The following is a 23,712-nucleotide window of genomic DNA, read 5'->3' as shown; positions in this document are numbered from 1 at the left end:
GGTATAGTAGGTAATAATGTTAAATGTTGAAAGAGTGTTTGACTAGTTAAGGACTTTGGCTGGTATGGGGCATGGAACTATGTTGCATTTTACGTGGTATTAGTGATAAGAGAAAGTTGAGATGAAAAAACTGTTAGTTTGTGTTGGTGAATAGTAGTATTGGAAGATAGGTGAGGGAGAAGTTCAGTAGGTAAAAATGAACGAAAGTATAAGAGTATAGTAGAAAAGTAAATAGTAAATGCAGCAAACAAAATATGCTTGATAAAGTATTTTCAATAAGTTTACATGTAATATGTGAAGTTTTGAAAATAAGTAGTGAAGCAAGGAATATGGGATGTGTAGGTAGCTCTGATGAGATAGTTATTATTTACAGGGGTGATGGGACAATGCTACCAATATGATAGGATAAAAAAAAATATATAGTTTTTCTAGATGCACCTGCGCTACCTCCACATACAGCAACTTACACCATAGGTTTACATCCAAAAAACAAACAAACAATAAAACTAGTGCAACAAACAATTCTAGTGTCATTTGCGCTCTCTACTTTACAGTGATTATGCTCCTTACATGCCTGTATCTATCAAGCGGGGTACGAGTACACCTATACAGGGATCAGAGACAGTATACAACATTGGATGTTGGAATTCTTTTATGCTACTATCCATTTAACTTTTGCTAATAAAGAATATTTGTTCATTTTTGAGAAGTTTTAAAAGTGTTTTTTTCTCCTGAAGAAATACATTTCTTTGAATTTTTAATTGAAATTTGAAAGTGGTTATATATACCTCTGTAAATGAATGATTCCTACAAATTCTACCTCTAACGGGAAGGAGAAAAGAGATCATTGTGTTATTGGAACAACTTCTAATGAATACAAAAATAAGATTTTTTTCTAAAGTTTCAGTATATTGAATTTTATCACAGTTAAAAAAGGTTTAAAGAGAGACAAGATTAACACCAGTGGTTTATGAAATTCTTAGATTGGAAAGATTTTTCATGTAGAGTTTTGCACTATGATTTTCTTTTGTTTGTTTTTTTCACGCGTGACACTGGAAAAAGCGGAATAAAACACTTTGATCACAAGAGAAAAGAATACAGCACTCTGAAAGAAAATGTATGCCACAATAGGCTTCGATAAATGAATGTGCATTGATTGTGTCTATTCACAAAATTGTAGTATTGTTAATTACACCAATATGATAGGATAGATTGGACTAAAATATAGCAATGTAATTGTAGGATATAAAAAAATCAATCATTTTCAATGGTGATTAGATGTTAGTTAGTACTAGTAATTAGATGGTGTGAAATAGAGCAAAACAGAACAAATTAAAATGAAAATAAATTAGAAATTAAAATATTTAAAATGCATTTGATAATGAGGATTAATATGAGTTGGAAATATAAGAAGCAAAGACCAATAAATAATTGTATTGTATCAATGTACTTAATTGTGGCTATACCCCTCATGGGTTTAGCTACTTCTAACCAATGAGAGTGGCTTTCTCATGCTCTGACTAATCAGAACAAAGCTGCACTGTTTGGTTAGAATGATTGGGTCTAAGCATGTTATTTGCGCCATTGCTAATGTAAGGAGCAGTTGTTTAATCGCTTATGTGATATTTTATTTTAAATCTTTGGATTGCAAGCCTTGAAGACAGCAGATCTAGGATCTGGATCTAGTTGAGTAAAAAAAGGGGTTATAGACAGGGCCATCTTTTCCATTGGGCACGATGGGCAGCTGCCCGTGGCCCCCACGGGCAAGGGGGCCCCATAGGCACGGCTCTTAATGAGAATAAATAATCCTGCAAAAGAAAAAAACCTGCATAAAAAACCTACAAGGGTACTGAGCAAGTACATCTATCTATCTCTATCTCTGTATATCTATATCTATATCTGTATCTGTATACATCTATATATCTATATCTATATCTATATCTATATCTAGGGGCGCCGGTGCACTGCTTTGCCCGGGGGCCCATAATGTTGTTAAGATGGCCCTGGTTATAGAGGGTAGTTCTCAGTTAGTGTTTATATAAATAAAGGAATTGTTCACATTGTTGGTGTCTTTATTATGCAGTGTTTCTTTTACAGGTGGACTATATATACTTTTTTGGCGGATCCTATTGCCATAGGGAACTCAGCCCAGTGCTTAATGGACTAGGGCTGGTTGACATTATGGCAGGGGGATCCCATGCTGTAGGTTTCCCTATAGTGTCTTCAGCCCAGCTTGCCATAGCCTAGTACTGTTAGTGTCTTTTAGCACTGTGGGGTGGGGGTGGCCACTGTATGGTTTTTTTGTTGTTGTTTTTTTTCAGCATTTTCAAGGTCGGAGCTGATAATCATCTTATTCTCCTGCCTTGTGAAACTCCCTTACTGTACTTGGCGTACTTTGAAACACCCTTCCCTCCCCCAGTTCACCTAAGCATAGAGTGTAGTTAATGTAAGTTGCGTCTGAGTTTACATAGGGACCTACGCTTACATATTTTTCATGCGCATGCACAGTATGTAAATGCATATTTTATGTAAATAAGAGCCCCCCTGTTTGTCATGTCTCTTCTTGCTCTTACCTAGATTATACGTAAATAACTATATGACGTTTATTTGCCTACTTATAGATATGCAATATTTATCTTTACAGGACATTTTATATGATTTTGAAAAAAAGATAATATTGAAACTGACCCAGTTTAGAATAGTACATGTATTTTGATATGTACCTTTAAAGTAAGAGGCAGTCAAGCTGTTATTCTGCCAGATAGTTTATGCTTTGGTAATGCCATCTAAATATAACCGCAGAACAAGTTACATCTATTCTTCACTTACACTAACGTATTAGTGACCTATTTGATACCTAAGGGGAGCAAATATTGAACACAACTTGAGAAGGATTTTTAAATACTGAATAAAATCTGCATGCTATTTCATCTAATGACTATATATATAGGACCATATATATATATATATATATATATATATATATATATATATATATAAAGCAGCATAAAATATAACTTTTGTCATGCATATTTCATCTGGTTTTAACTTGTCCAAAATACATTGGAACCAGAAGTGTAGCAGAAACATGTGAGCCGTATAGGGTTATTTATAAGTAATACAATAAAATGAATATATGTTTTATATTATAGATATTATTAAATAGATAAAATATGAAAAATATACTTTGAAAAAAGACGCACTAGAGCCCAACGCACTTAAACGCTATGGTTTGTGTTTACATACATAAAACACTTGCCTGAAAGGTTTACGTTTTGTCTGTAGGCCCCTGACAGCCAATGGGATCTGGCAGGGTGTGTCTTGAGTTAACATATAAACCCTCTCTGGCTGTGGTTATGCCACTTATTGTCTGCATAAAGCTGTGAGGACCATTGGGAAGCAGAAGGATTTGTATCTAGTCACTTTATTCAAATTTTTTCAATTTGCTGGTTTATTCTGTCATTGTATTTACCCTTTCTACCCAGGAGAACCATCTTGTGGTTGGCCCCAGGTCCAGCAAACGTAACAGTTACTGTCCAGCGGTGGCATCCCCAGTGCCGGCAACCGTGATATGGTGCCTTCCCCGGCCCCTTCCACCTCCTTATCTGGCCGGGATAGCAACTGGAGCCGACGTTCCCGCTCGTGTGGCCCGATGGTTTGGAATGAACCACCGGCTGTTGCGCGCATGCATAGATTGCAGTCTCTGGAGCGGGCTGTCTCAGCCCCGCAACAGAGCTGCAGCTCTACACAGCACCTGGCAATTGAATACTGTGAGGGGATACATATCCCCTCGCATAGCCAGGGCTGGTGCTGCACCAGCAGGGGAGCAAATAAGTACGTCCTCTGCAGGCAGCATAGAAAACTCCCAGCGCATTATCAGCTGCACTGCAGGGGTACAACTCCCATGAGTGTCAATGAAAGGAGTGACCCCACAGCTTTGGCCCCTCCCTCATCAGCACGTGAACCTGTCAGTTGTGTTCTGACAGGTGATGCGGGGAGGCAAACACATTACCCTCCAAACCCCTTAATTTTAAGTACATTTAGGGGTGACATCTGCAAAGCCCCCAGGGACTGGGATGACAGTGCTTCACATCCTATTCCCCCCTACTCTGAGGCCGGTAGGGACAATTTTGATAATGGGGGTCCTCAATGTCAAGCACCATCCTATCCATGATGGCCTGTAGGTGACACCACCCAACAATACAGGCAAGCAGGCCCACCAATTGGCCATGTACCCTTTCAACCCAGCACAAGTTTACACAACTGAGGTTGGGTCCCCTGGCTGGGGTCAAGATTGTGCAGAAACACGAGCACACATGGGGGTATCCCCTGCCTCATTTCCCTCGACTCTAGAGGTTCCTATAACACTGTTCCTCCCAGCGGTCTGGAGCCTAGTATCATCTATTACCACAATCCCATGTGCAGTCGTGTGCCCAGGCTACCTGCACACGGCTGGAGGGGTCCGACAGCTAGCACCCCCTCATACCAATTATCTCACTGGCTTTTCCTGGCAGTGGTTTTTCAAGAGGGACCCCATAGTGATTCCTCTGCTTGAGCCCCCATGATGTCCAGGGTTTCGGACCAAGGATGGCAACTTGGCTCAATCCCGGCCAATTTATGGGGTCCTTTAATTACCATGAGCCTCCATGTTGGCTGCATAGGGTTCTGAACCCCACACTACCCACCACCATGCCTCTGCCACTCCCTGGGTTTTTATATTTGATGCAAGCTATGTTGGACCACGTCCTAAGTGCCATCCCATTCGATATGACAGACCCACAGGGTTTAGTAGTTAAGTACCTGCCACTAACATGTCGTTGTCTCCAGCTTCACAGATTCAGACAGACAAGTTTCTGAGTATCCATGCTCAACAGTTGTTGGAAGGCCTGGAGACGTCAGGGAGACACATCGTAAAGTCTTCAGGGAGACAAGCTCCGTCTAGAGTTGGACCCAAAGAAAGGGATGCCACCATATCCAGTGAGTATGTTTTACTAGAGATGTTCACTGACCCCGTGTTTTGGTTTTGGATCTGGATTAACTTTGCATTTTGGTTTTGGTTTTGGCTCCCGATTTTTTTCTAAAATCCCTTTTTTTTTTTTTTTGCTAAAATCACATAATTTGGCTCTTTTTTTATTCCTATATTATTATTAACCTCAACAACATTAATTTCCAATCATTTCCAGTAGATTTTTGTCAAGTGACAAGAACACTGCTACCCCTCCTGTTTCTGTGTGAGCAATGTCACTGAGCAATGTCACTGGAGACTGGAGAGTGACAAGAACACTGCTACCCCTGTTTCTGTATGAGCAATGGCGCTGGAGCTCCTGAGGAGGGAGGTACCTATGGAATCCAAAACCCGCGAGATCCGACAAAGCAACAATGACGTTTTTCCACGTTACGGATCCGAAGACACGCAAAAGTAACAAGGCAGCTCGCGAGCCTACTCAGATCCCCTAAATTCGGGTGGGCTTGATTTTCAGAAACCGGGCCTGAGCATCTCTATGTTTTACCTGTTACACATTCTACACAAGATATTAGCCCTCCTGTTGATAGCACCAGTGACGTCTTCTCAGACACAGAGCAGGGCCCTCGCAAGCTCCTAAAACTAATGCAGACACATTTTCTAGATAAGCAACCCGCGCAAGCAGCCCATATGCAAGTGTCCCAGGCTGTGGCACATGGTGGGGAAATGGTAAAATGCTCCAACACTGCACTTACGTGGGGTATCAGGCCTAGCGCTAAAGATAAAATTAGAAACGGCCTTTTCGTGGATATGATCACGATTACAGATTTGGCAAAGTCCTAGCCATGGCTTGGGAGAGAAATGGAATGGTAGTGGAGGCGTACAGATTATTCCCAAACTCGTTGGCTGTCTATTGTGTGCTCATGGCAGCATACATTGAGACCAGGCCAAATGTAAACACTAACAAGTGGCGATACCAGCATTTAGTCAATGACATGTTCATCAGCGATGCTGCCATGATCAGTCTGGTGCACCCACAATGAAAGGTTTAGACGAAAATGAGTGGACATGCGATGCTTTCACTAGGTTTCAAGGACGATGAAATCTGGATTGAGGTAATGCATACCAGTAGTCATTCCATGGTTGTGAGAGGCCATAAGCGGTTTCTAACATCGGGGAGGGCCCCTCGCCAGCAAAAACAGGTGTTATGCCCCAGGACAGTACCAAGCACAGGCAGGAGAAGAGGTGCTGCAGGGATTCCTGCACGTTAAAGCTCTCGCGCAAATTGAAACACAAGCGCTAGGAAGATGGCTTTGCCTTTTTCAAGACGCAGCTAGGGCAAACTTTTTGAAACAAGGTTTCGCTAATAGCTTCAGAATCCCTATTCAAATTGATTTACGTCCCCCTGTCCCCAGAATTTAAGTTCTGCATATGTTTTTCCATCTATATTAGTGAGAAAGTTTAAAAAAGAAATCTGGATGGGGCATATGTTGGGTCCCTTTGCTTAATTTCAAGACCTAGTAGTTTCCCCCTTGGGTTTTGTTCTGAAGAAGTCAGTGGGCAAATACCATCTGATCCAAAACCTGTCTTATCCGATCGGGGGTTTAGTAAATGCAGCAATCAATCCCTTATACATTTAGAATTTGAATTACTAGTCGTTTGAATCCATGCTAGCTTTAGTTCAAGAGTTCGGATAATGCACCCTCTTGGCCAAGCTAGAAACTGAATTGGCTTTCCATTTTCTGCCTCTGCACCCAGACTCATTCCGCTATGTGGGTTTTAAGCTCCAGGTTGGTTTTTAGATGGACCGTTATCTACCCATGGGTTTTGCAATTTCCTGTGCATATTTTGAATGGTTTAGTTCCTCCATATGTGCATCAAGCATGGACTGGGCAACATGGGATCGCACATTACCTGTATGACTTTTTGATAGTGGGGTCTGCAAGTTCCCACCAATGTGCACCACCTTATTTGCAGCCCAAGTTTCTTTACCATTTTAGGGTTCCTATTGCTAACAACTAGATGAAAGATCCTACATCATGCTTATTGTTTTTGGGATCAAAATCAACATGTAGGCAGGCTGTTGTCATCTCCCCTGCATAAGAGGCGCAAAATGGAAAATTCCATTTTCAGCATTTAAGAAGCCCCCTCCATTCTCCTATGTATTTTGAAGTTCCTGTTAGGATCATTTAATTTTGCGTGTAGGATTATTCCCATGGACCGGGTTTTTGTCGAAAACTGCAATGAGACACAACTGGTCTTGCAATCTCCGGGTGTGGTTGTAGGGGTGTGTTTTTAACCCAGCCCTCCTATATCCAGGTTGCATCTGGACTTGCTTACAGGTTTTGGGGCCTACCTGGACGGTGATTGGTGCGTCACACATTGGCCCAATACATGGTGGCAATGCAGCCTGCAATTGAGCTCTGCTCCTCTCCTTTAAGCGGGCGCCTAATTGTTTTTTGGTGTGACAATCTATGCGTTGACCAATCAATCAACAAACAGAGCGCATCGCCCCCCCCTGCTATTGCTCTGCTGCGACATATGGCCTTACAGTGTCTGCAATAAAACTTTCATGCGCAACATGTATCGCGTGTGGATAACTGCATAGGTGACTTAATTTTGCGCTTTAAATGGTGGTGCTTTAGGGCTCTTGTGCCTTATGCTAATCCTACAGATACTCCCTGTCCCTCTTATGCTTGGCAGATCATCACGCTGGCATAACAGGACTTGCTGAAAAGTCTTTGGCATCCTCCATCAAGCAGGTATACTGGGCAGTGTGGCAGTAATGGGACAAATTCTTGAGTTCTCGAAGACATTGGAATGCAGGTCAGAGCGATGATATGCTGGGTTTCCTATAGTTCCCAATATCAGGTCGGTGCCTCAAAGATGACCATGAATGTCATGCTTGTGGGCATTTCATTCATGGAACGATAGCACGGAGCAGAGGATCTTACGAACAGTTTCCAGATCTCCAAGACCCTTAGAGGTTGGGCGTGCAATAGACTGGTTCCGGATACTAGGAGGCCCACACTTTTTACATCAGTTAATGGACTTCAAACTCCCTACAATTCGTTGCATTCCATAATCACGAGTTTATGATATTTCGCACTGCGTTTGTTCTAGCCTTCTTTTTTTGCTTTTTTAGAATATGTAAGTTAGTGGCACAGTCCAAGCGAAGCACAGGGTCGGTTTGCTGGCTTGACATTTGCTTTTCATGATACCCATATCACTTGTAAAATTCTAAAAGGCAGGCAGGTCGCTGGGGGTCGCCTGGGGTTGCTGGGTAGACATATCATCTCAAGGGGATGCAAAAATTTTCACGCTGGTTCTCTTCAAGCAGCTCTTGGGGATTAGACCTCATTCGAGTGCTTTACTGGCAAACATGGATGGTTCCCCTCTCACCAAATACCAATTCAATGCACTGTTCAAGATCGCTTTAGAGTTATAGGTTCAGATCTGGCTCTCTACAGCATCAACTCCTTTAGGATTGGGGCGACTGCTGCCTTGGCTGAATCTTTCATTGCCGCTATTAAATCCCTTGGCAAATGGAAGTCCGACACATCCAAAAAATATATTAGACCAAATAAATGAGTGTCCAAATTAATACCCCTCGATAAACCAGGGCTCTCCTGATTGTCGTTTTTAGAGAGGGCATGAAGATTTTTTTAACCTATTTTTTCCTTGGTTCCAGACCTGATTAGCTATGTGCCTCCAGGGTTTTTTGTTTTTTTTACCTTCATATGGGTTACCACTTTCCACTCCCGTCACCACCAGCACTTCAATCCCCTTCCAGATTCCATGTAGCCGAGGGACTAAACAGCTGGATATCAGTGTTTTCCCTATGTGTACGCTTATGTTCAATAGTCTTTTCACAGGTGTTCCATGGCAGAAGATACAAATAGGGGTCATGGGCCACTAATATGTGTTCAGTGCATCCAGGCACATGCTGGCCTCGACTTGGGCCTCTTTCTCCTGCCCTGTAGAAGTGCATTGGCTGGGTAGACTTTTATTCCACTGCTGACCTGAAAGATAGCAAGTAGGAGGCCCCCTGACATCATTGACGTCCACTTAGGAGGCAACAATTTGTTTAGGGGGAAATTGTTAGATCTCCTGTTTAGCATAAGGGAGGATTTGAGGACAGTCAAATCCAGATGGCCAGCCATTATGCTTTTTTGGTCAGACATGGTTCCATCAAACCCGATGTGCTTTGTCTTTAATAAAAGAGCTGTTTTAAAAATGCCTTAAAAGCACATGAATGGGCAATTCTACGGAACTGCTGCATAGTAAATATAACCCTAAAAGAGGCTAGAATACTTTTCAAATAATGTAACGTGATACATTGCACCATACCGACACACAAAACTCTATCTCAGCTTTAATAACCAGTCCCAATCTGCTAAGCCAGTCCCCTGGTCTTCACTCCTCTGCCAGCAAGGCAGTGACTAAGTCCAAAGTCATCTCATTTATGCAAGCATCCCAAGCCAAGTTTTCAAGCTACGCCCAGATATCCTAGTCTGTCCGAGTTATGTTTATTTCTCTACAAAGGAGAGGTCTCCTTTTATGGATTATTAGATTCCCATGGTGGTGTGGCTTAAAGCATGGAAGGCGCTATATAACTAGCCCTGGCAGGACTGTACCTGCTTATCGGAGGGATAGCACTGACCTTCCTTGTTCTTTAAATAGACACCCTGCATTGTTCCACTTCAGGATTTCTGGTAGGACTTGGTATAAAGTAATAGGCTCCCACTTGTCCATATAGAGAAACATGATCACCTTCATAGTGTGGCTTCTGGAGACACTTCTAAGTTGAACCATAAAAGTCTTTTAGGGGGAAATGATGCTCCAAGATGACCAGCACTTCCTGTGGAGTGTGGCTGATTGTTAGCATATGAAGTCACACAAGGTGAAGTGCTAGAAATCCGCAACAATAATTAGTGTGGAGCCAGTCTATTGGGGATCATGGTGTGGCCAAATGATGGATGCTCTCTTAGGGAAAATTGGTACAGAATATGACAGTGCCCAGTAAACCTACATGGCTACATTAATAAAATATAGAGTACACATACTGTATATACATTATCTACTGGCGAAAGAGGATACCAAGCAGGCTTAACATTTACTTTCAATAGCTTGGTACCATGTTCTCATCATAGTTAGCTGTACACTTTTTACCTATTCCTATTAATTGGATTGGTAAAAAGGATAATTTTATTTCCTAGCAAGAGTTTTTTTAATTGATATAAATCATCCACTGTAGTAAAATTCTGTTCCCTCCCCAAAATTAATAAAAACCAGAAAGCTGTTTATTTGGGTTTGGATAGAAACCACCGCATGTAACAGTAACATCTACAATAATGTCTCTAATTATGCACACTCAAATAGTATAGCATTTATATTTATGTGAACTTAAAAGAATACTACATAAGTGATATACACGGCTGTTTGTATATTTGTAACATGATCATATATTGAAGTCCAATTAATTTAATACCAGTGGGCCACACTGTGTACTCTTATCCATTTGTCACAGTCACCCTTTTGTGCACACAGTTACTCGAAGTAAGGTTTACTGGCAAAAGCAAAAAAATGAGTAACTTTGAACCTTAGCAAAACCATGTTGTATTGGAGGGGGAGGTAAATTTAAAATGTGGGGACAGATTAGTTGGGGAGGGTAGGTCCTATATCAACTTTTAATGCCAGTGTAAAAATAAAGCTATCAAGTATTTACATCCTACATAAAAAAACAGCCAGTATTTTCCTTATGTGCAAAATATGAAACTAATTTGCACCCCTTGCATTCTAACATGGTTTTGCAAAGGAGAAAACTTACTCCTTTTTTTGCCATACTTTCCTTAATGAATAAGGGCCAGTGTCTCTATTCATCTATTTTCTTAACAAAAAGGATTTCAGTAGTCCAGTTGAATACTATCTCCTCACATTTATATGAAATTTTATGCAAAGGATTTAAAAAGAGAGGAGACTTCCCATAGTATATTACTATTTAAAAAAGATGATAATGAAATCTATACAAAAACACTTTAAAATGTATATTGGCATGCATCAATACATCATTAGAAAGGTTTACTCTCTACCAGATTCAAGATGGAAAAAAGCACAAAGTGAACAATGAACAATCATTTTTCCAGGTATTACACAATCAAATTTGAAGTGAAGACTTCTCGGCTTACAAATTCCCCTTCCAACTCGTTTCAAGCTACAAAGTCTTTATAAAAGCAATGGGGAATAATAACAGTTCCAGTTTGTAAATATCGCACCAGCGAATCGGAATCAGTCTTTACCCTATACATAAAAATGAATAATAGAATGTAGTAAATATATATTAAATATATAAATAGAAATAACCATCATAAAGAAATGAAATGCTCATAATTAATCCATAGTTTATCATCAGAACTACTAAAGTTCCAACTTCCATCTAAGAGGAATTCATGTATTTGAGAATGAACATATGAAACCCTGTAGTACTGATACTCTCAATTAATACAAATAATTTACCAGTGAAAGATATTGGTATCCTCTTCAAGGGTTATGAAACTTACCCCATATAATTATTATTCTATATTGTTACTATAAAGAACAGTGTGCCTTTCATTTTCATGTAATGTAACACTCGAAATGCAACGCATGAAACTGGAAACTTTATGTCCATAAGAAACACACATGATATTCCCATATAACATACCCTTTTTGTCATCAGAATTTCATTCCTACAGGGCACAAAAGTGTCCTTCATTAACAAATAATAAAGTACAGCAGAAATGCATAAATGGCATAAAAATTTCAGTGGGTCTGTTAATATTATCTAAATTGATATATAAATGACCATGGATAATAACTAGAGATGAGCGGGCTCGGATATCTGAAATCCGAGCCCACCCGAACGTTGCCGATCCGAGCCGGATCCGAGACAGATCCGGGTATTCCCGTCAATTGCAAAACTGAAACCGAGGCTCTGAGTCATAATCCCGCTGTCGGATCTCGCTATACTCGCATCCTATAAATTCCCCGCTAGCCGCCCCCATCTTCACTCGGGCATTGATCAGGGTAGAGGGAGGTTGTGTTAGGTGGTCCTCTGTCCTGCTATATCTCGTGCTGTGCTGTGCTGGGGAAATAACAATGCCCTTAGAAGGACACGACACAGCACAGCACAGCACGAAAAATTTTAAAAAAAGTTATAAAAAAAGAAAAAAAAAATATCCAAAAACAATCCTGCAGTATAAGTCCATTAGTACTGCAATATTACAAAGTTCACTGATTCTGCAGAATAGACTGGGAATTAGTGGAAATGATTGTTATTGAATGTTATTGAAGTTAATAATAGCGTAGGAGTGAAAATAAACCCAAAAACTTGATTTTAACACTTTTTATGTTTTTTTCAAAATAAATCCGAATCCAAAACCTTAAATCCGAACCAAAACCTTTCGTCAGGTGTTTTGCAAAACAAATCCGAACCCAAAACCTCAAGCAAATCTGAATCCAAAACACAAAACACGAGACACCAAAAGTGGCCGGTGCACATCCCTAATAATAACAGGTAATTTAAATTGAACAAATCCATAGCCATAGTATACAGCAAGAAATGGATAGGTACCTATTAATGACAACTATTTTAATGAAAATATCTCATATGGAATAGGGTTATGGGGAATAGATAAGAAATAGCCCCCTATTCCTATCAACGGTACTGACTACCCCGACAGAGAAGAAGACGACAGGAGGAGACTAAATGCCTAGTAGAGCGATCTAAAAAAACCTACTTACCAGGATCTAGATGTCTTCATGGGCTAACTCGTTCTGTTCCCGACTGTGGAAGATGACATCATCACAAACCGCGACTTGTCTTAAAGCGGCGATGGACGGACCCTGTTGTCATTGATGTAATTTAAGTATTATTTTAGGGGATAGGTGTCACGAGCCGCGGCTGTATGCCACATCCTAGCGTGAACTAGCAGCCGGGCGTGTGCTTTAGATTCTGTGCTCTGTTATTATTCTTGTGGCATAGATGTAGGAGGGTGTAGGGACATCCTCCAACACCAGGGGGAGCTCCTATATGATTTAAACTGTTCACTTTTATTTTTATACATGCTTCCTGGTTGTGTTATTTCCTATGCTAGTTCTGGCTAGTGATTAATTAGCTGCCTCCTGAGGCTGATTCTCAGCCCTACCCTCCTCTGTCCTGATTGGCTCCTAGTGCTATTTAAGGCAGTGAGATCAGAGCCTCACTGCCGGTTATAGCGTCCTGTCCTCAGTTCTGCTGCCTGCTTGTTCTCTCTCTCTGCTTGGTGATTGTTACCTTTGATTGACTTCCCGTGTATGACCTTTGCTTGTTCCTGGACCACTGAACCTTCGCTTCTGACCCTGACCATTTGCCTGAATACCGGATTCTGCTCCTTTGCTTGTGCACCTGACCTTTCGCTTGTCCCTGGATTTTCATACCTGTGCTTGTGACCTCTGACCTTGGTTTTCCTGCCCGCTACTGTCTGCCAATCACTCCACTCCTGGGTTCTCCTTAAGTCAGTATACGTTACTCGACCCTCGGTCGGCCCGCAGCCAAGTCTGTCCCCACCACTAGGGGCTCCAGCGAACACCGGGCCTTCAGAGTAGTCCCCGAGTTTCATTGTACTGGCTTGGGAGTTCCTAACATTATAACCGGCCGAAACAGAAATTCCGGAGACCAACTTTAATGGAGGAAAGCGGAATCAAATCGTCTCCATTTCAAGTGCTGGCTGGCCATGTTGACACCGTGTATCAAATGATCCAGGGATTGGCCCAGCGTTTGTCAGCGCAAGAAGAGGCTTCCAGAGACCTGCAACCTCAACAAGCTTCCTCTGGCGTATCTCAAGAGCCGAAGTTGAATTTGCCTGATCGATTCTCAGGAAGCAGGTCTGTTTTCCGCAACTTCAAGGAGAGTTGCAGGTTATAATTTCGCCTGAGGCCACGCTCCTCTGGTTCCGAACAGCAACAAGTAGGGATTGTTATCTCCCTACTCCAGGGCGATCCTCAGTCTTGGGCCTTCTCCCTTTCACCAACAAGTCCAGCCTTACAAACCGTGGATGCCTTCTTCCAGGCCTTGGGTTTTGCTATACGATGACCCAGACAGAGTGGCCTCAGCTGAGTCTCACCTCTGGGCATTAAGGCAAGGACGTCGTTCCGCTGAGGAATATTGTGCGGAATTTCAGCGTTGGTCTACTGATTGTGCCTGAAATCATCCGGCACTGCGGAGTCAATTGCGTTTGGGCCTTACCGAGCATATTAGGACTCTCTTGTTCAGTATCCTGTACCCCCCTCACTTGAAGATTTGATGCAGCTTGTCATTAAAATTGACCGTCGAATTAGAGAGCAGAAAACTGAACGTGAGTCATCAATACCTCCTGGCTCATCACCCAGTTCCGATTTTTCATTGCTGGATACCCCTGAACCCATGCGGCTGGGTGTTTATCGCCTGCCTCCAGAGGAACGCTCCAGAAGATGCTCACTAGGCCTTTGCTTGTATTGTGGCCAATCATGCCACCTAGTACGTTCCTGTCCCAGCAAGGCGGGAAAACGCCTAGACTCAAGTGCTGGAGAAGTGGTGCGTTTAGGTCTCCAAATAACCTATTCGGAAAACTCTCTGTTAGTCCCTGCACGCTTAGCCTTCAGACATCGTTCCACTGACTTGTCGGCCTTCCTTGATAGCGGTGCAGCAGGTAACTTTCTAGACATTCTGTTGGCTCAAACCATTGGAATTCCCGAAGTCAAACTGGATTCGAGCATTACCGCCTGTGGCTTGGATGGTAATCCCCTGGTTGGGAGCCAAATACTCGCCAAGACCCCATTGGTTCGATTATCCGTAGGTGCTCTCCATACTAAAGAACTCACATTCTTCCTGATCACCTGTCCCTCTGCTCCATTGATTCTGGGGTATCCATGGCTGCAAAGTCATAATCCCCTTATTGATTGGAAAAGAGGAGAGATCATCCGTTGAAGTCCAGAGTGCTCTACTTCTTGTTTGACCCTGCCTCTCAGAACCCTGCAGCCTAGTCCAGAATTGTTGCCTACACCTTACCAGGACTTCAGTGACGTCTTCTGTAAACAGAGGGCTGATTCTCTCCCGCCTCATCGGGACTACGACTGTGCTATCGATCTTGTGCCAGGATCTAAATTGCCCAAAGGGCATCTGTATTCTTTGTCTGCCCCGGAAACTCAAGCTATGGAACAGTACGTAGAGGAGAATCTAAGGAAAGGATTTATCCGTCCCTCTAAATCCCCGGTAGGTGCTGGCTGTTTCTTCGTGGCTAAAAAAGATGGCAGTCTGAGACCCTGCATCGACTACCGTGGCCTGAACGAAATCACAGTCAAAAACACTTACCCGCTGCCTTTGATTTCTGTTTTGTTTGATCAGCTCAAGTCTGCCACCATTTTCTCTAAGATTGACTTACGGGGTGCTTATAATCTCATCCGCATCAGACAGGGAGATGAATGGAAGACCGCCTTTAATACCCTCTCTGGGCATTATGAATATTTGGTGATGCCATTTGGATTGTGTAACGTCCCGGCAGTCTTCCAGGATTTAATCAATGACATCTTGCGAGAATTCCTGGGTAAGAAAGTGGTGGTTTATTTAGATGATATTTTAATTTATTCTCAGTCCCTGCCTCAGCACCGCCAACAGGTTCGGGAAGTTCTGGAGAAGTTACGTCAACACCACCTCTACGCAAAATTGGAGAAGTGCGAGTTCGAAGTCTCCAGGGTGGCCTTCTTAGGCTATATCATTTCTTCATCTGGCTTCTCCATGGACCCCAGTAAAGTCCAAGCAATCCAAGACTGGGTTCTTCCTACTAACCTCAAGGCGATCCAAAGGTTCCTTGGCTTTGCCAACTATTACCGGAGGTTTATACGCTCCTATTCCTCCTTGGTGGCTCCTATTACCGCCCTCACCCGGAAGGGCGCCGACCCAACTAAATGGTCTTCGGAGGCGTTAGCGAGCTTTTCTGCCCTTAAAGTCGCTTTCACATCTGCACCCATTCTTAGGCATCCAGATCCTGAGCTTCCGTTCATTGTTGAAGTAGACGCCTCAGATGTAGGAGGAGGCGCCATTCTCTCTCAGAGAGATCCTCAAAGCAAAAAATTGCACCCATGTGCATATCTGTCTAAGAAATTCTCATCTGCCGAAATTAACTACGATGTTGGGAATCGAGAGTTATTGGCCATCAAGTGGGCCCTCGAAGAATGGCGGCATTGGTTAGAAGGAGCATCTCACATTATTACCATCTTCACTGACCATAAAAACCTTCAGTATATTCAGACCGCCAAAACTCTAAATCCTCGACTGGCCCTCTGGGCTTTGTTTTTCACCCGATTCAACTTCCTTATCACTTACCGTCCAGGATCAAAAAATACTAAGGCTGATTCTTTGTCTCAGAGTTTTATGGCATCCCATCCTCAGCCCCCTGACCCGCAACCAATAATTCCCTTGACCTCAATTCATGTTGGTCTAACTCAGGATCTTGGGGCCACACTCCGCCACTTCCAGAAAATTGCTCCAGCTCAGACACCTGCTGATAAATTGTTTGTCCCAGTTCATCTGAGGAAGTCGGCCCACATTGAATGCCACGACAACCGCTCAGCAGGTCATCCCGGTATCCAGAGGACCATAGAAATACTTTCCCGCTGGCTTTGGTGGCCGACCTTGTCTTTGAATGCGGAAAACTATGTTCGCGCCTGCCCAGAATGTGCCAGGAACAAGTCTTCCAGAATCCGTCCTCCAGGTCAACGTCTACCCTTGCCAACTCCAAACAGGCCATGGACCCATATATCCATGGACTTTGTTGTCGACCTCCCTTTGTCCTCGGGTCATAACACCATTTGGGTAGTTGTTGATCGATTCAGCAAGATGCCACATTTTATACCCTTGCTCAAATTGCCGGATGCCAGAAGTTTGGCCACCTTATTTATTACTCATATCTTCCGTCTCCATGGCCTTCCAGAAGACATAGTCTCAGGCCGAGGGTCCCAATTCATTGCACAATTTTGGAGGTCTTTCTGCAATTCCCTCGAAATCAAAGTTAGTTTGTCCTCAGCTTACCACCCTCAGTCAAATGGTCAGACGGAAAGAACCAATCAATCTTTAGAGCAATTTCTGCGCATATACATTTCCAAGTTTCACGATAATTGGTCCTCCCTCTTATCCTGGGCAGAGTTTGCTTATAACAATGCTTGCCACTCTGCAACACGTACCTCCCCGTTCTTCTGCAACTTTGGGTTCCACCCGAAAGCAAACTCTCTCTCCTCTGCTGTTACCATTGGTGATCCTGGAACACCTTCCTTCACTGCCCGGTTGAAGTCAGTTTGGAAGAAGGTACATTCCGCTCTGTGTCAAGCCTCTCTTAGGTCTAAAGCCTTCGCTGATCGCCATCGTGGTCCATGTGTATTAAAAGCAGGAGATCGTGTATGGTTGTCCACACGAAACATCAAATTGAGACAACCCTGCAAGAAACTTGGTCCTCGATTCATCGGGCCATTTTTGATTGAGAAGAAAGTAAATCCAGTGGCATTCCGACTCAAACTACCACCATCTTTAAAAATTCCCTGTACTTTCCATTGTTCTCTTCTGAAAAAAGCCGTTGCTCCCAGCAAACACAGTCAATCTTCCTCTAAAAGACCTCGGCCTCTGCTTATTAATGGAGACCGCGCGTTCATCATTGAAAAAATTCTGGACTCAAGGAAGGTTCAAGGGCAGGTCCAGTTCCTAGTCCATTGGAAGGGTTACGGCCCAGAAGAGCGAACTTGTATACCCCAGAAGCGTCTCCACGCTGAGAAACTACTTAGGGAATTTTTTAAGAAGTTTCCTTCTAAGCCTGGATGTCGGGGTGCCTTGACCCCTCCTCAAGGGGGAGGTACTGTCACGAGCCGCGGCTGTATGTCACATCTAAGCGTGAACTAGCAGCCGGGCGTGTGCTTTAGATTCTGTGCTCTGTTATTATTCTTGTGGCATAGATGTAGATGTGGGAGGGTGTACACCAGGGGGAGCTCCTATATGATTTAAACTGTTCACTTTTATTTTTATACATGCTTCCTGGTTGTGTTATTTCCTATGCTAGTTCTGGCTAGTGATTAATTAGCTGCCTCCTGAGGCTGATTCTCAGCCCTACCCTCCTCTGTCCTGATTGGCTCCTAGTGCTATTTAAGGCAGTGAGATCAGAGCCTCACTGCCGGTTATAGCGTCCTGTCCTCAGTTCTGCTGCCTGCTTGTTCTCTCTCTGCTTGGTGATTGTTACCTTTGATTGACTTCCCGTGTATGACCTTTGCTTGTTCCTGGACCACTGAACCTTCGCTTTTGACCCTGACCATTTGCCTGAATACCGGATTCTGCTCCTTTGCTTGTGCACCTGACCTTTCGCTTGTCCCTGGATTTTCGTACCTGTGCTTGTGACCTCTGACCTTGGTTTTCCTGCCCGCTACTGTCTGCCAATCACTCCACTCCTGGGTACTCCTTAAGTCAGTATACGTTACTCGACCCTCGGTCGGCCCGCAGCCAAGTTTGTCCCCACCACTAGGGGCTCCAGCGAACACCGGGCCTTCAGAGTAGTCCCCGAGTTTCATTGTACTGGCTTGGGAGTTCCTAACAATAGGGGTATTAAGGTTATGAGGTAAGGTAAGGGTTAACCCTAACCCTAATCCTAATCCTAACCCTAACCCCTAAAATAATACTAGGGTTAGGGTTAACTCTAACCATAATCCTAACCCTATCCCCTAAACCTGAGCCACTGAAAGAGGACAAAGGAGGAGTGGAGTCAATGGGCAGAGAGCCCAAGGAGGATGTTTGCAGTGTAGCTGGGGAGCAAAAGTTATAAGTAATGAGAACAGGAAAGAAGAGGGCCCTGCTCACTAGAGCTTACAAAGCTAAAGGGAAAAGGGTAGACAAACAGTTGACACATGGGTGTGAACCAATTTAAGGGAATCTAAGGGCAAGAAGCAAGAGTGGAAGAGATGAAGGATGAAAGAGGATGAGTTATACTACATAGTGAAATGGTTGAGGGGAGGACTGGTAGAATTTTCTAAACAGGTTGGTTTTCAATGACTGTTTGAAATTAACAAGGAAGATCATTTCAGTGGTGGATTCAGCATGGGAGAAATCCTGGAAATGAAAGTGAGGTGTGGTTATCTGAGGGGAAGAAAGGTGACGGTCATTGTTCGGAGATGTAGGGAACAGTGGATTTGGAGAGGGCCCTGTACATAAGGTTGAGGAGTTTGAAAAGGATTCTGTAGAGAAAAAGGAGCCAGTGTAAGGTTTGGGTTTGGCACAGAGGGGAGAAAGATATGGAATGGCGAGAGAGGAAGATAAGTCTAGCTGCAGCATTAAATATAGATTAAAGAGGAGCGAGATGGGAGCGAGGGAGGCCAGTAAGAAGAAGGTTACAATAGTCAGGACGAGAAATGATTAGTGAGTGGATAACAGTTTAGGTGGCATCCTGGGAGAGGAAGGGTCTGATGCGGCCAATGTTGCAGAGCTATAAGTGAAAGGATTGGGCAAAGATTGAATGTGAGAGGCAACATATAATTCCATTCAATTTATTTAAAACATCTTTTGTATCTTTGAGATATTATTTGGTTTCTATCACCACTGTTTGCAAATAGTGATCAAACAGTAATCAATAAAGGTATATAAAATAGAGGTCAGCAAGTTGGTGCTCACACTTACCAGGGTTTTTTTTTCTCTTTATGTACATTGGGAAGAATATGTACATTGGGAAGGATATACAAAACAGGTAGTGAGGACTCTGAGACAGTCAAATAATTGACTACATTATGATCTATGATTACTTCTTTACAATATTTCCCAAATTAATTCCTTCAATTTGATATTAGTATCATTTGTGGGATCTTTTCTTACTTTCTAGGACATTTTCATATCATTCATTTGTCTCATAACTTCTTTCTCATAATATTGTCTACTCATAATAACCACCACTTCCTCCTTGTCTGCAAGCTTAATGATAATCTTGATATTTGATTTGAGCCCTTTAAGTGCCCCCTCTCATTCTTACTGAGATTTGGAGACACTTTCAATTTTCTTGTAACTTCTCAACATCATCTAAATCTAGTTTACTGCAACTATCTACAAAACTACTCCGCATATGGGATGCATAAAAAGTGGATTTCTTTTTAAACTTAAAATTTTTAATATGTGCTTCCCCAAGTGCCAGCATGCCCTGGCAGCCACGGGTATGCTGGTGCTTGTAGTACTACAAAAACAAGCATGCCCAGACTGTTCATTGCAGCCCCGGCTTGCTGGGACCTGTAGTTCACCAATGTACAATAGTGTTTAATGCAGTTTGCCAAGCAAATTTTGGCACTATTGTATGCTCTACTGACAATAAGCTATTGTCAGTAAATTAAGTTATAAACAGTGTAATATCCAGGCTGGTAAAACTGTATTAAATGTTTATGAAAGCAGTTCTGGAACAGAAAAAAATATTGTGGACATCCCCTTTTTGTTTTTATGGTACACATATAACATCGACACCTAGCATGATAGTGCCTGTTATCATATTAAGCTTCTGAAGAACCATAGAGGGCGACCAAGGCAAAGACTGAGAAGCAAAGTTTCCAGGTGCCAATGCTACACAGGGAACATTTAGTAGGATGTAAAGTTATTTCTGAACTGTGTCCGAAGCTATTTTAAGACCTACTTAAATGCCTGACTTGCCAAAGTGCTGTGTAGCTGTGAACCACTATGTGCTGTCATTTTCCATTTTTAAAACACAAAGATACACATATTTTCTTTGCGACCATTTACCTGTTATATATATATTTTCCTGTTCTGAAGGAAAACACAAATAATTTAATTGTAAATAACAATTATTTGCTGTTTCATGTGTTGTAAAATGCATGTTTGTTTAATGAGAATTTTTGTTTGTAAATAATTAAACACCAATACATTGTAAGGGGGGTATTCAACTGTTCCTCCGGGCGCCGCCGGAACGAGCGCGTTAAAACTATTACCGTTTATACGGTAATTACTCGCTCAATTTCAGCTCGCAGCTCCCTGAGCAGCGAGCTGAAATTGAGCGAGTAAATTACCGTATGAATGGTAATTACGCGCAATATTAACGTATAAACGGTAATAGATTTAACGCGCTCGTTCTGGCGGCGCCCGGAGCAACAATTGAATACCCCCCTAAGAGTTAAAAGCATAGTAGACATAAGTAGACATAGGTCTATCAGAACTGAATTTCAACATCCATCATAAAAATAAAACCAAGTTATCTGGGACAAACCATATGTTGGAGCACAAGACGACAAAGAGAAAACTAACCATGTTGTAAATAATAAATTGTTTTGTTGTATTGCCTCTGCCAACTCACCTACAGTGTGCACGTCACTGTGGTGTGGATGAATGTGTCAGGAGCCGTCCCCACACTTCCTCTGTATGTTGGGGACAGCCGCCTGCCTCTTCCTGCTGGGCACGTCTTTTTGTCTAGCAACGGGACACTTCTCTTTACGGCCCGGCATATAGTGGTCGCCTGTGTAGCAGGCAATGAGACGCTTCTTTTTTCCCATGTCGGCTGTCTGTGATATACTGACCACTTGAATTTGCCCCTGGCCAATCAGGCCTCTCTCTACTCTATAAATAGAAGGCTTTGTAACCACTAGGGTGCCAGAGTATTAGGTCAAACCTAGCTCCAGAATTTTCTCTGCCTGTTCAGCGCACCTGTATCCTGCTTTCCTGCTCCTGTGTACTTTTTGCTCCAGTCCCAGCTTGTTTCCTGACCTTCATTTTGGATTGTGATTTGGGCTCATTCAGATCTCTCTGGTTCTGACTTCTGGCTTTCCCTGACCATTCTCTGGATATCCCTTTTACCGCGCTGCCTGGCTAGTTCTGACCCTGATGGTTTGACTTCTCTAACCTACCACTTTGCTGGTGACTGGGAGAACCGCAACCTGCACACTCCTTGCAGACAAGTCCATACTCCCTTGCGGGGTTCCCTGGTGAATACCATGGATGCATTAGACTCCGCGCCTCCTTGTTCAGTTGCGATAATATCTGCAAGTGGTTCCATTCAATCCTCAGTTTGTGACAGTATCCTCTGCAACCATGGATGGACAAAGTGAACCCTATGCTCGCGATCTCCTGCTCCCTTTGACCCAGCGAGTGGATCAGCCAGAATCCAACCAAGCACAGCTCTTAAAGTGCATTCAAGGAGTAGTCGCCTTGCTGGATTCCCAGCAAGGTTCTCTATCCACCCACCAAGCCACACCACCTGAGACTGTTTCCTCCTCAGTTTCTACTCCTCCGCCAGCACCGCCTTTTCTAGGGGTCTTTCTATACTGGCCCTGGATTATGAAGGCGACCCAAAGAAATGCTGAGGTTTTTTGAACCAATGAGCAATCCAATTAGAGCTAGCTCCTAAGAACTTTGCTTCTGAGATAACTAAGGTAGCCTATACCATTTCCCTTCCCACCGGTTAGACTTTTGCTTGGACCTCTCCTCTCTGGGAGCGAGATGAAGCAGTTCTCCAAAATTCCACGGTTTTCATTGAAAATTTTTAGAAAGCTTTTGAAGCAGGCTGTGTTTCTACCGCTGCTTCTAGTCTCCTGGCTCTCCATCAAGGGTCTCTCTCAGCAGGACAATACATAGTACGGTTCCGGAACGACTTCCAAACTTAAGTGAGCACTGTTTTTGTATTATAAGGCAAAGAGAGAGAAATTAGAGAGTTTGTTAATATATTTGCGTTATGGTTTTTCTATTAGTCCAGTGGTATTGAGATTTTTGCATATGTATAATAATTGCTGCTACACTGTTACTACCAGAAAAAAAGACAGCACTACTTTAGGACAATATACAAAAAACAAGCCCCCCTCCCCACCGATTATTATACTACTTAACACTACAACTCCACAATTTTCACTGGATAATTTGGCTGCTAGCCTAGATCACCCTGCAAAGCCAAATTGGAGAAAGGATCCAATAAAAATCAACTACTACTTCTGTTACATAAACTGTACTGTACTAAACATAGGATTATATTGTAAAAACAAGCCTGTGTTATTTCTAGCATATTTTTATGTAGTGATATACAGAATATATTTTCATGAAAGATGTTTAAGAGCTCAAATCTCTTCCTGTGAGTAGAAATGCTGAAACCCTTCTGTAGATAATAAAATGAAACATACAGTCCCTCCGATATCTGAGAGGCAAGTGTCGGTGAGGTTATTTCAGCAAGACCCAACAGCCTTTCTCTTGGAATTCCAGATAGCAGTTCACTGAAACATGAGATCAGTTACCAAATATAGTTGACTGGAGGAAGAATGACATGGTCCTGTGGGAACAGATGCTAGTTCCATTCCACGGTCACCTCATGAGTGCTGTGGGGACAAAGCAATACTTAATGTATAGCTGCACATCTCTTTCTCTTCATTAAGAGCATTTATTCCACTCTAACAGGATTTTTAGGTAAGTGCTATTTCTTTATATCCAAATTGATATGTCATTATATGATTATAATTGCAATTAAACTATATAGTCTTATTATATATTGAGATGAATCTTACAACAATAAATATTATTGTAATGTTGTAGAACTTGGAAAAGTGAGAGCAATGTTTTAAAACAGCTAATTTATTAGCATAATATTTGTAATAATGTAGTAAATTGTTGGCATTGAAACAAACATAACCATATATTAGCAACTAAATACATATTAATACTTGTAAATTAGTATATGTTTTGACTAATTAAATCATTA

Source organism: Mixophyes fleayi, chromosome 1 (genome assembly GCF_038048845.1).
Source record: "Mixophyes fleayi isolate aMixFle1 chromosome 1, aMixFle1.hap1, whole genome shotgun sequence".
NCBI classification, from domain to species: Eukaryota; Metazoa; Chordata; class Amphibia; order Anura; family Limnodynastidae; genus Mixophyes; species Mixophyes fleayi.
The sequence above is the reverse complement of the archived record's forward strand: the minus strand, read 5'-3'. Positions refer to the sequence as shown.